Source organism: Bos mutus, chromosome 2 (genome assembly GCF_027580195.1).
Source record: "Bos mutus isolate GX-2022 chromosome 2, NWIPB_WYAK_1.1, whole genome shotgun sequence".
NCBI lineage: Eukaryota > Metazoa > Chordata > Mammalia > Artiodactyla > Bovidae > Bos > Bos mutus.
Window position 1 is genome coordinate 106019470 of NC_091618.1, and position 13642 is coordinate 106033111.

Below are 13642 nucleotides of genomic sequence, written 5' to 3' on the forward strand. Positions count from 1 at the left end.
TCCTTCTTTCAACTTTTGCCCACCTTGGAAAAGTCTCCTTTCCTTGAGTATGAGTACGAGAAACTCATAATATGCAAAATATTCTAATTATGGCCAAGTCAAGTCAGAATCGGAGAAGGCAATGGCACCCCACTCCAGTACTCTTGCCTGGAAAATTCTATGGACGGAGGAGCCTGATGGGCTGCAGTCCATGGGGTCGCTAAGAGTCGGACACGACTGAGCGACTTTACTTTCACTTTTCACTTTCATGCATTGGAGAAGGAAATGGCAACCCACTCCAGTGTTCTTGCCTGGAGAATCCCAGGGACGGGGGAGCCTGGTGGGCTGCCGTCTATGGGGTCGCACAGAGTCGGACACGACTGATGTGACTTAGCAGCAGCAAGTCAGAATAATATAGTGATACCCCTAGATCAAGAAAGCAAAGCTACTCAATGTCTAAAACAACCTCAGAAACACTTCAAATGTATAGATGCATTTCATAATAATATAATGTCTTCAAACTCCTACCTACATCTCAATTTCAGTTTAATACAAATGCACTCCCCAAGATCAATATTCAAGATGAACATTTAAATAAGCTTCAACCTTTCTTCTTCTTATTCTCTAATATTATAATTACACTGTTTGGTATGTTTAATTGCAAATGTAGATTATTTCAGCTCCCTTATAAAAAAGCGTTTGTAGAATACACAGTAATCAGGTATATCTCTGTGGGATATTTGTAAGCTTAATCTTGGGATAAATAAGATTTTGCTTTCATTAAAAGGAATATATATGTTACTCAAGTTTCATAATCATAGTGAGTCTCTGGGAAGGTTAGCTAACTTCTGAGCCTTAGTGTTTTCTCACCTCAGAGGGTGATCGTGGGGATTTAAAAAGAGCATTAGCAAATCCCTTAATGTACTGCTCAGTGTAAAAGGATACCCTCACACATAAAGCTGTTAAATTAATGTTATTATCAGTAATATTGCTGTTGTTCAGCCACTAAGTCCTGTCCAATTCTTTGCAGCCCTATGAACTGCAGCACACCAGGCTTCCCTGTCCTTCACTATCTCCCGGAGTTTGCTGAAATCATGTCTATTGAGTCAGTGATGTTATCTAATCATCTCATTCTCTGCCATCCCCATCTCCTCTTGCCCTCAATCTTTCCCAGCATCGGGGTCTTTTCCAGTGAGTTGGCTCTTTCCATTAGGTGGCCAAAGTATTGGAGCTTCAGCTTCAGCATCAGTCTTTCCAATGAATATGCAGGGTGGATTTTCTTTCAGACTGACTGATCTCCTCGTTGTCCAAGGGACTCTCAAGAGTCTTCAGCACCACAGTTTGAAAGCATCAGTTCTTCGGCGCTCAGCCTTCTTTATGGTCCAACTCTCACATCTGTACATGACTACTGTAAAAACCATCACTTTGACTATACTGACTTTTGTCTGCAAAGTGATTTCTCTACTTTTTAATATGCTGTCTAGGTTTGTCTTAGCTTTTCTTCCAAGGAGCAATCAGTAATTTTAACAAGATGTAAATTGTGCTATCTATAATTTTCCCTTATGGTAATGTATCCATTATATGCTTATTTTATGTCTTCATGATACTGCTCTAGCCCACCTCTTATTATTCTATGTATCTGAGCAAAATTTATGATTGCCTAAAGAAAATGACTAAAAAACTAATTATCGTTCTTAATTTGATGATTTGCTTTACAAGACGTGGATTTTTGTTCGTGTATCACTAGCGGAATAAAGTAAGAGAATGGATGTAACTGGCAAGTATTTCCCTCAAGTTCACACATTTTATTCACTGATTTATAAATGCAAAGTTATACTCCTGATGATTGAATTAGTAGAGTAAGTCTGAATTCATACATAAGTGAGAAATTTCATGTATGCTTTTTTTTTAATTCCTATCAAAGTAGATAGTATTTGTTGTAAGGTCACTAATAGGACATCTGACAGGTCACCTCCACAGACCTGCTCTCTATTAATGCAGAATTCTGATGGATCAGGTTGAAAGTCATAAATAAAGTGTAACTGGATGGTTAAATTCTTGATCTTTGAATGCCTCTCTCATGTATTCCTACTGAGAAGTTCTTACATACTTCATATAAACTATGTGAAATAGCTTATAGCTGAAAACTTTACTGGCAAGTGTTATAAATGCAGTGGTCCTGTGTTTGAGATGTATAACTATACTATCATGAAAAAGTCAGGATAAAGTGTATTGTTAGTATTCACTGAAACAGGATTAAACTTTAGATGTTGCACCATTTGTATTCAAAATATAATGGGTAAATTTTGACTATAATATACTGTTACCAAATGTCTAGCCAACATTACTGAACACCTCCCTAAAATGTGAGACACTAAAATGCTGTTGATAATATATATAGTTTAACCTAATTTGTACAGCCACCCTGAGAAATAGACACTACCAATTTTATAACAAATTTGATCTGAGAAGCGAAAACATTTGACTAGGGCTTACCTGGTGGCTCAGACAGTGAAGAATCTGCCCGCAATGCTGGAGACCTGGGTTTGATCCCTGGGTCAAGAAGATCCCCAGGAGAAGGGAATGGCTACCCACTCCAGTATTCTTGACAGGAGAATCCCATGGACAGAGGAGCTTGGTGGGCGATAGTCCATGGGGTTGCAAAGAGTTGGACATGACTGAGAGACTAACACTTTCACTTTTCAGCATTTGACTAAGATCATATGTTCCGCAAAGGAAATATCTAGAAAACAATTCTTTCACTACAGTAATGTAAATACAAATTTATTCCTCTGTGTTTTCAACACATTATAGAGTATTTTACAAAGATTCTGAATTACAGGAGAGACAATATGAATTTTCAAAAGAAATTCTTTGCATAGCCATTATTCCACAAGCATTCATTCCTGAAAGTCTGTCAGATGATCTCACAGGATTGTAAGAAGCTGAATATTCATTGGAAGGACTGATGCTGAAGCTGAAACTCCAATACTTTGGCCACCTGATGTGAAGAACTGACTCACTGGAAAAGACCCTGATGCTGGGAAAGACTGAAGGCAGGAGGAGAAGGGGACTACAGAGGATGAGATGGTTGGATGGCATCACCGACTCAATGGACATGAATTTGAGTAAACTCCGGGAGTTGGTGATGGACAAGGAGGCCTGGCATGCTGCAGTCCATGGGATTGCAAAGAGTAGGACATGACTGAGTGACTGAACTGAACTGAAATGTTTCCAGTTGACCCCTGATGATGACATTTCTTTTCTCCCTACTTGAATTACCCTAATTTTTCCAGGATAACAAGAATATATGTATTACATTGGAGGAGGGAGGTCATTTCAACTTTGTAAAATTTGTTCCATGAAAGGATTACCTATAAATATTGGGCCCATAAAATTTACCTATAAGCAATATTAACTCTATACCATCACCCAGAGAAAGCAAAATCATAATTTACCAATAAAATATTTTACTTATTCCATTTAAAACATATGTATAGTTAGCAAATTATCCTTACTCAAAGAACAGTCTTATGGACTCTATGAGAGAGGGAGAGGGTGGGAAGATTTGGGAGAATGGCATTGAAACATGTAAAATATCATGTATGAAATGAGATGCCAGTCCAGGTTCGATGCACGATACTGGATGCTTGGGGCTAGTGCACTGGGACGACCCAGAGGGATGGTATGGGGAGGGAGGAGGGAGGAGGGTTCAGGATGGGGAACACATGTATACCTGTGGTGGATTCATTTTGATATTTGGCAAAACTAATACAATTATGTAAAGTTTAAAAATAAAATAAAATTTAAAAAAAAATTTTTTTAATTAAAAAAAAAAAAAAAAGCCCTAAAGGAAGCAGTTCCATTGGACTTGAAAGAATGAACATTCAGTGGAATTTAAGTCATACATAAGGAGATATTTTATTATCAAACAACATTTCTCTTATTTTCCCACGTTATATTTTTATGTATCAATATGAATATGTACTATTTACTTCTACTGTTGCTACTGCTAAGTCGCTTCAATTGTGTCCAACTCTGTGCGACCCCATAGACGGCAGCCCACCAGGCTTCCCTGTCCCTGGGATTCTCCAGGCAAGAACACTGGAGTGGGTTGCCATTTCCTTCTCCAATGCATGAAAGTGAAAAGTGAAAGTGAAGTCGCTCAGTCATATCCGACTTTTAGCGACCCCATGGACTGCAACCTGCCAGGCTCCTCCATCCATGGGATTCTCCAGGCAAGAGTACTGGAGTGGGGTGCCATTGCCTTCTCCGATTTACTTCTATTTGCTTCTTTTTTGAACTTGTAAATCACAGGCCCTGAAGAAGTTAACATTTTTAATTACATTGAATGACTGATACAGTTGGCAGACACTACATATCGTGAAATTGCCCCAATTTAAAAAAAAAATCAGGTGACACAAGAAGTTTGGTTTGGCATATAACACAAAGAAGATTTCATTAACCACCTGTATAGAAATGTCTTTGTATTTTAATACATCTATCTAATCTTATTAATTCTTCTTTAGAGGCTCAATTTTCCAATTATTTGTATAAATACTTTGACCGAGCAGTGGAGCGAAATTTGTATTACTGTTTAGAAGATGAGATGTAAGAGAGAAAGGGAAAGAAAAAGACATTCATTTCAGGGGAGGGATGGTAAGTTAATGATAATGTAAATGTACTCACTCTCTTTAAGAGTGAACAATTTCTAAGTGAACAATCGTAGGTGCAATTAAAATTTTATCAGATGTTGATAAATGATTCAGACAGCTTTGTAAAAAATCCAAAGAGACGTTTTAAAGAAAGTTGTGATCAATAATGGCAGTCTCTCAAACACCTGACACAACAAAAGGAAATTATAAAACGAATAGCCATGAAATTACAATTAAAGTAATGGTATAATTTAACAGTAATATATGGCTTTTAGCTCCAGGTTATATTATTCTAAAAATCCAAAGCTATTTCCTATATTAAAAAGCCACAACGACAGAATGTCTTTTCACTTAAAACACAGTTATTTTAAAGAGAAATGAAAAGAGAATGACTTTCTCAGTGAGACTAAAAAGTTAGAGAATAATTCAGTTCTCCATATAATATTTACTCAAATTTGTTTGTGGCAGATGATATTTATTGGCACTCCTTGAGACATTCCCTCCTCCTTCCCCTCTTTCATGGTCTGGCATTTTCCCTCACCACTCAAGGGTTTCATTCCTCCAAACTTCATTCTACTTTTAGGTGCCCAAGGCTTATGTTTTCCTAAGTTTCCTATGTTTTCCTTATGTTAGCCTGTTGCCTAAAGCCACTGGCTGCTAGCTACACAGAGAAGGAAAAGCAAATTAAACCTTTGATGAAGAAATTTCATTCTGCAGGATGGCAAGGCATCAACTGTTCTCTCATATTCCACAAAAGTAATCTACCCACCTTTTTTGAATGTGCTCTTATAAATTCTCATAAGCAAATCATTTTCATACAATCTTAGGATATCCATTTCATTATGACCTTGCCATACTAAATAGTAACCTAATCCTACACAGTTCCAAAGAAGGAAGCCTAATAACTATATGTGGGAATGAATTAGTTAATGGAGGATATGTAAAATGGAAGCCTAACTTCAATGAGTACACAGATGCACTCCAATACATTACAACAACCCCACTGTACCACTATAAGGGCAAATTTAACAAAATCCCTAGTGACAATTCATGAAGTAGTGCAGTCCTTCAAGAAGAAACACGACTGCCCAATTCTTTACCAAAAACAAACAAACAAATGTTTGGTCACTTGCAAGACAAAAAATATCACTAATCAAAGCCAAGTGCTTAATTGAAAGCTACATTTTCAACCAAATGTTACTATAAAAACTTATTTTTCATTTAATATCATTAAGTATAGGCTCAAAAAAAGAAGGGGCTTATTGCCACACAAAGTGTGGGCATACACAAGCGTGTGTGTGTGTGTGTGTGCATAAACTGCAGTATAAATACAATGCTATCATTAACCAACAAGCATTTTTGAAGCCCTGTCTCCTATCCCCAAAATAGTGATGGATCTTCCTGGGTTAGCCCACAGTGTCTCTCTGAGTTTTCCTACTGAATATTTTGGATTTGTGAGATAATTTGCCCCTTGAGTCTGGAGTAAACACAAATTTGGATCATGTGGGCACCAATCCATGACCTCCACTTCATTTGATTATACTTCCATCCACTGAGCCCAATGTTCTCATTTATTATGAAACAAGATTTTAAATTTAGTGATTACAAAGCGACCCTCAAATCCTGGTGAAAGATGTAGGTTTAAACCTAATAAGGTCATCATTGTATATTATGAGTCACTTGCACTAAAGTCATAAAGTCATTGGATTATGCACTCCAATGTTTCTTTAAAATACATTTTAATCCAGTTGTGGTTACTGCCTTTTTAGAGTGTGTTATAATCTACTTCCCTTTGAATACCTTAAAGCCTATACTGCTGAGAGATCTCAAGATATTTAAATTTTACCTCTTCAGAATCATAGTTCTGCATTGTAAACTTACCAGATGCTCAACAAAGAAAGAATTGGAATCCTCAAATGCTTAAGTTTACAGGGTTAGTGCACTCTATGGTGAAATAAGTCTTATCTTTGTTCATAAATATCTAGGAACCCCCTACTTCCCCACTGCAGGTACGACTCTGGAAGCAGGGTCAGCAAGAAAGACATGGTGTCTGTTTGTTTGGAGCATCCAGTACACAAAACCACAAAATATACAGATCTACAAAATACCTGCATGCTGTAATAATCATTATGGGGGAAACAGACAAGGTACCAAGACAGAAACAAATGTGTAACAGTCTACTTTTGACAAGGAGATCAAGAATGATCTCTGTGAAGGAGAGACCTTTGAGCTGAGGTTTTAAGTCTGCAAACAAGAGAGGCATTTAAATAGAGGAAGGAACAGTCCAGGCACTGGGAACATTTGAAAAGGCCTTAGGGAGTGAAACTGCTTCTTGGGTTTCAGGTACTAAAAGACCAGGGTGGCTGGAGCATATAAATGAGTGGGCGATGCGCTCAGAGAGGCTGTAGCGGAGGGCCAGATTAGACAGTGAGCTGGATGCTAACAGAAGGAATGTGTTGATAATCCGTTTTTGTGTTTCTGCACTTATTCCTTTTTTCTATGTAGTTATGACCCACTGAATGTTCTTAAGGGGAGACACAATGGTGTTGCTTTCTTGGAGAGGTAATTACAAGGGAGCAAACTATGGAAGCAGAGAGGCTGCATCAAGCCTGCAGCATGAATCCATTAAAATTATAATGATGCCACGAATCTGGTGGCAGGGTAGATAAAGAAAACAGGGTGGAAGAGGTACAGCAGAGAAGTATAATTGAATAGAGATGCATTTGGGAGACAGGATTGAGAGATCGAAATATGGACTGGTTAGGGATGAAATGCTATGAGGAGGGAGAGAAGGCAGTAAATACTTGGTGAAAGGTGGAACCATTAATTCAGATGACAAAGACTGGGGAAAAGGACCTGAGAGAGTTTTAGGGAAAATCATAAATTGTTACCATTATGACATTCAGAATGACTCATTCATAGCTCTAAACTTTAAGTTCCTTTACAAGGTTAGAAAAAATAGCATATAATTCTTCCCAGTACTTCACACTCTTTCACATATCTAATAGGCATAGATATTAGATAAATATTTTTATTATTCATGAAACACACAAGATTCTATTTTTTTCCTTGCCACAGAGAAAGTTGGTCCGTCACATTAAATAGGGTGAATAGGATCCCACAGATTCCACCTCTGAATTTCTTACTTTTTCTTTGCTGCCAAAAGTCTCCTCAGCAACAGGTAGCAAAAACACAGAAGCACTGCCACAGGAGGGCTCCCATGATTAGCTCCTGGTCCTAGGAGACACAGAGGCAGGAGGATGCTCTTGGCAGAGAGACAAACCTGACTCATCTTTCTTTCATAGAAGCATCAGGTGCCCTGGAAGCCCTAACCTGTACCACAGGAATCATGGCACACCATACCCCTGGCTTCTATAAGAATATGTCACCATGTCCCTCCATTTCACAATGGTTCACCTTCAAAAGGGGACCTCTAAATAGACAGGTACTTAAAACATCTACAAATACAAAACTTATCTTAAGCTATTGTCAGTTGCTTAATACAGGGCACATCCTTCATTATATCATATGCCATATTTTGTCGAGCATTTTATTGTGAATAAGCTGTTCTAGCAATCATGATTATCCCATATATAGAACTCAAATAAGACAAGCTTTCCAATAATTAACAACATTTGTTAAAATGTTAAACAAAGATTAAATAAATAAAGATTAACAACTTAGTTTCTTAAAAAAGTGAATTCTAGTTTATATTTTTTAAATGATGGAAAATAATTTGAAGACTTCAATAAAATGGGCTATTGAATAATTGGACTTGGTTTGCAGATTATATAGAGATAAGTCTTATTGATATTAAAGCAAAAATCATGAACATATATTTTAAATCACCAAGAGAAAGAAAGAAAGGACAGTACCTTTCTCCTGCCCATGTAGAATCAGGAGAAATAGACAAGAACATTAATTGTGTCTCTGAAAAAACTTGAACCTTTTAACACTGACTTCACAACAACAGATGAAAATCCATCATCCTTTTAAAAGCCTATGTTGATCTGGTATTTATCTTATTGAAGTGAGCTGTTTAAAACTTTCCCTTAAGCTTCTCTCACATAAAAATTGCTCTTACCTTCAGAGCAGATATAAATTACTTCGAACGCTGCTACTGTAATAATAAAAAAAACACTAAAATAAATAATTTCAAACGCTGCTGATATAAACACTACAATAATGAGAAATCTTTGCTATAATCACCAAAGTTGGCACTGAAGTTTCTAGTTTGTTAATCTCGTTTTAAGCTTTTGTATTTAAAAGAAGTAACGAAAACAACTATTTTCTTCTAAAAACTAAATGATAGTTTCAGCTGAAGTCGATAAAAAGTTAAAATGATTCTGAAATCCATCTGAATTTCACTAACAAAATGCACATTCGTTTGAAAAGAAAATAAACTGGGCCGAGAAATAAGGCTAACCCTCCCGTCAATCATCTCTGTTTGTGTGCTCAGAAGGGGTGCGGCGCATCCTTGCCACCCTACAGGTAGTGTCAGCTCTGCGGGTTCTGCACGCTCACCTTTGCAAATGGGATACAGAACACATGTTTTTTGCTCCTAAAGAATACGACCTAACCCTGAAACCGAAACCCATCCGACGACTCAGCTACCGTAGACAGAAAAGAAATAACAGTAGCCATTCGGTACAGCCACATTTTCAGGATCTGGCAGCATACCCACACCGTCAAAACTGGCAAAACACCGACCTTGCAAGGGAAACAGCTGCCTTTCCAGCTCCCCTTTGTCCAGTCGCTGGCACCTCCTCGCCTAACTTCTCCCCGCTCTACTTCCAGGTGGCCAAAACCCGAGAGACGCGAAAACGGACACAGGTGGGTGTGGCGGTTGAGCAGAGCACTGGCGAGAGACTGACTGGCGGCCTCCGTCCCCGCCACACCAGAGGAGCAAGAGAAAAGGCACTTACTTGCCACCGTGTTCGCCGATCATGCCCACCCAGTGTGCCCGCAGAGTCTGGCCCCGGGGAGGGCGCGGGCTTCAGGGACCCTTCCTCTCCTCCGGCGTCCTGTCCACTGCTGCCGCTGCCTCTTTCTCTGAGCTCCTGTTGCTCGGCCGGCGCCTGCCACTACCCGCCGCTGGCACCCAAGCTAGCCCAACCCCAATTCCGGAGCCCGCGGAATTGGAAACCAGACACTCGCCTGGTGAACGCGGGCGAGGGCCAGCCGGGCCACTGCGCCCCTCCTTCCCGGGCGCGCCCAGAAAGGCGGCGGCCCCGCCCCGGCTCTCCGGCCCCTCCTCGCTCCCCGCCCTTGCCCCACCCTAGCTCCGCGCAGCCCTCCACTCCTGCTGGGGGCGCTGGGCGGGGACCTAGCCCCGACCTCCGGGTTGGAGATGCCACAGGCTCTCCATTGTGCTCCAGAAGAGAGCAGAGGAGGGGATCGCAAGACTGCGCACCCTCACCTACCCCATTGGATGGGGCGTTAGTATGTGAATGTGTGCGTGTGTGTGTGTGTGTGTGTGTTCCTCCAGCTGCCAGAAGAGTCCTTCCCTTATTTCACTCCGCCCCCATCACCCTTTCCACTCTTCCTGCTTTGCTGAATCGGCTAACGTTTCCGAGAAGCCACTTGACGCGGAGCGAGAGAAAGAACCACGGGCAGAGGAGGTGGGGACCGATGGCAGTGACCCCGCCAGTCCCTCCTGGGCCCTGAGCTCCGGGGATTCAATGCTGGGAATCCGTTCCCTCCCTGGGAGTTTCCCCACGGTGTCTGTTGGGGGGGATGGTGGCGCGCAAGACCTGTTTCGAGGCTGCGGTTTTTCTTTCCTTTTTTATGATAGATCGATCAGGCTACCGAGACTTCCAGGCAAGCAAAGAATGCATTTCCTTTCAAAGGTGGAGTGAGGAGCTCAGGTCTCCCTGGGTGGAGAGGGAGACTTGACGCAGAGGTTGCCTTTCCCCCACCTGGGACCCGCTCATCTGGATAGGCCATCAGTCATATAGGTTCTGACTTTCGGAGCTGGATAGGAGCGATTGTGAAAAGAAATCTTTATAAATCATTGTGTGCGGTTGCATGTGTGTGCGCGCGCGTTTTCTACAACAGCCTGTTGGGAGGAAGAATGATGCAAACAAAATCGAATTATCTTTCTCAAAGAGAAACGGGAAATTTCCACCAAGGAGGAAAATGGAAGGATTTATGACGTTGTGGCAAAGTGGATCCCGGCCTTAAAAAAGAGATAGATCACCTTGCTATATAAATATGAATGATGGGCGTTTGCAGCTTTAGTGTAATTTACTTCCATACCTTCTAATATGGAGATGATAACCTAGTGGTAAACACACAGAATTTCAAGCCCCAGGATTAACTTTTCTGGGCGGCTTACTGAGCTTCTGAGATTTGCCCTTTGGACCTTAGCTGTCAAGTTTCTGAGGCTCTCAGCTGAAGAGTACACTCGGTCACTTGGGGCTAATTCTCAATGCCACTTCGTGACCAAGTCACTTTCTCTTCCTTCATTATTTGCAGATAGAGGAAAAAGAATTAACTGTAGTAGGAGTGACAGCCTTTTTGACTAGATGCGGTAAAGTCACTGTCTTTTCTTACCACCTTGAAGTCCCCCTTCAACTAAATTGTCTGATGCACTGCTATGTAAAATTAGCTCAACCAACCATTTCTCTATAGTTCCCTGACACCTAATCTGGGTTTCATTAGGGAATAATCCATATGATATTCAGAATAATTAGAACCCAGAGACTTTCAACCTCATGTTATTTTTTTCCTCAAGAAGATGTAAATTACAACATAAAGACTCTAGCTGATTAAGACAAAGAAATAATGATCAATGCCTATGAGATGATTAAATTTATTAATATGATTAAGAGGAATTTTGATCAAATTCCGTAACACTCAAAGCCTTAAAGAAGCAATCAAGAACAAATCAAAGTACCATGCTATAAAGTATAGAATGTGTTTATTAGATTTGTATTTCCTAGAGGTGATGTAAAATCAAGACAGGGACAAGATGAACTGATAAATGATGGCACCATATAGGAAATTAGAGTCACTTTTGGTGGTTAATGTCAGGTAACACTGTCCAGAAAACATCTCTTGGGATAGTGATGAGGTACTAGGCTGGGTGATCCACTGGTTTGATGAAGTGTAGCTGTTTTTCTTCATGGCAAAAAAACGTTCTCCCCACCTGTGTGGTAGGAAAGGGATTTAGTATCTCCATCCCCCTGCCACTAAGAAAATAATATACACCATGCTTTGATAATGAGTGTATACCACGCTTTGCCACTGTAGGAGTCCCTTCACTATACCTGTGTTCTCATTGGGAGTCTTAAAAAATAAACTTCCTTGATTTGTATGAGGGGTCCCTGGTGAGATTTTGCCTGTGAATTTATTTGCAAAGTATGGTGTGTATTATTCATTCTTTTTCTAATTCTGTTTCATCTCCCAACTATTTGGTTACCATCCATCTATTTAGTTCATGTACCATTTTCAGTCTCACAAGCTTTTTGTAATCTCTGCCTTTAGTCCATGCTGCTTGTGTTTTTATTGCTCTTCTGGCAGTGCTGGGATTATTTATTATATTTTTGTCTCTGTCTAAATTCAGAAAAAAGATCATCTGAGTCTCCTATTCAGTATTACATTAAATGCCCCTAAGAATTCACCAAGTACCCAGTGATGGTGTTATATATAGATATAACTAGATAATGCCATTGAAAAGTTTAAAAGGTAGTCTTGAATTACAGGAGGCAGAGAAGAACCTGGTTGAACCAGCCAACAACCAATTAATTCTTGAACTATTCACAATTGATCTTCTATAATTTGGGTAGAAAAAAGTAGAGATGTTTGTATTTTGAAATTACTAATATTATTATTCAAAACCAAAGCAAAAGAAAAGAATTGTTTTACTTTGGGCTGCCTGGGTGGTTCAGCGGTAAAGGATCTGCCACAGGAGAAATGGGTTCAGTCACTGGGTTGGGAAGATCCCCTGGAGGAGGGCATGGCAACCCACTCCAGTATTCTTGCCTGGGGAATCCCCATGGACAGAGGAGCCTGGCAGGCTACAGTCCATAGGGTTGCAAAGAGTCGGACATGACTGAAGCAAATTACCACACACACACAACGTGGAAATCTACACATTTGTTTTTTTCACAATTGCCACTCCAATTTTCAAAACTATAGAAGTTTCTGGAGAAGAAATAGGCAGCAATGTGAGACAATAAACTAAGCAATGTAGTACTGGCAGACTTTGCTTTTTCTCATTAAATAGGATTAGAAATATATTTCTTTACTAGTATGTGCTAATGACAATGGAGAAGGCGATGGCACCCTACTCCAGTACTCTTGCCCGGCAAATCCTGTGGACGGAGGAGCCTGGTAGGCTGCAGTCCATGGGGTTGCTAGGAGTCGGACACGACTGAGCGACTTCACTTTCACTTTTCACTGTCATGCATTGGAGAAGGAAATGGCAATCCACTCCAGTGTTCTTGCCTGGAGAATCCCAGGGACGGGGGAGCCTGGTGGGCTGTCGTCTATGGGGTCGCACAGAGTCGGACACGACTGAAGCAACTTAGCAGCAGCAGCAGCTAATGACAATACTCTAATTTGAGATAAGACAATTACAATGTTGTGAAAATGGGAGCCTACAGCTACAAGTCTTTCTGTATACGTAGCTAAAAAGTAGCATTCAAAAGTAGTTTCAAAGTAAAATTACAAAGGTCTAGAAACATGATGCAATATGCAAGGGCTTCCCAGGTGGCTCAGTGATAAAAAATACATTTGTCAAGCAGGAGTGCGTGCATGCATGCTTATTCACTTCAGTGGTGTCTGACTTTGCGACACTATGGACTGTAGCCTACCAGGTTCTCTCTGTCCATGGGATTCTCCAGGCAAGAATACTGGAGTGGATTGCCATGCCCTTGGCCAGGGGATCTTTCTGGCCCAGGAATCCAAGCAGCGTTTCCTGCATTGCATGCAGATTCTTTACCACTGGGGAAACCTGCCAACCAGGAGATGTATGTTCAATTCCTGGGTAGGGAATATACCCT

The 13642-nt window shown here is 40.5% G+C and overlaps 1 protein-coding gene across 1 annotated transcript in view; it reads right to left on the bottom strand.

Moving 5' to 3' along the window:
* The window catches only part of SCN9A (sodium voltage-gated channel alpha subunit 9), a 166683-nt gene extending 156882 nt beyond the window's left edge, over positions 1-9801 (bottom strand). The window contains 1 exon segment of the mRNA XM_070357851.1: positions 9560-9801. The gene's annotated coding sequence lies outside the window, so the exon portion shown is untranslated.
* Between the last annotated feature and the right edge of the window lie 3841 nt (positions 9802-13642).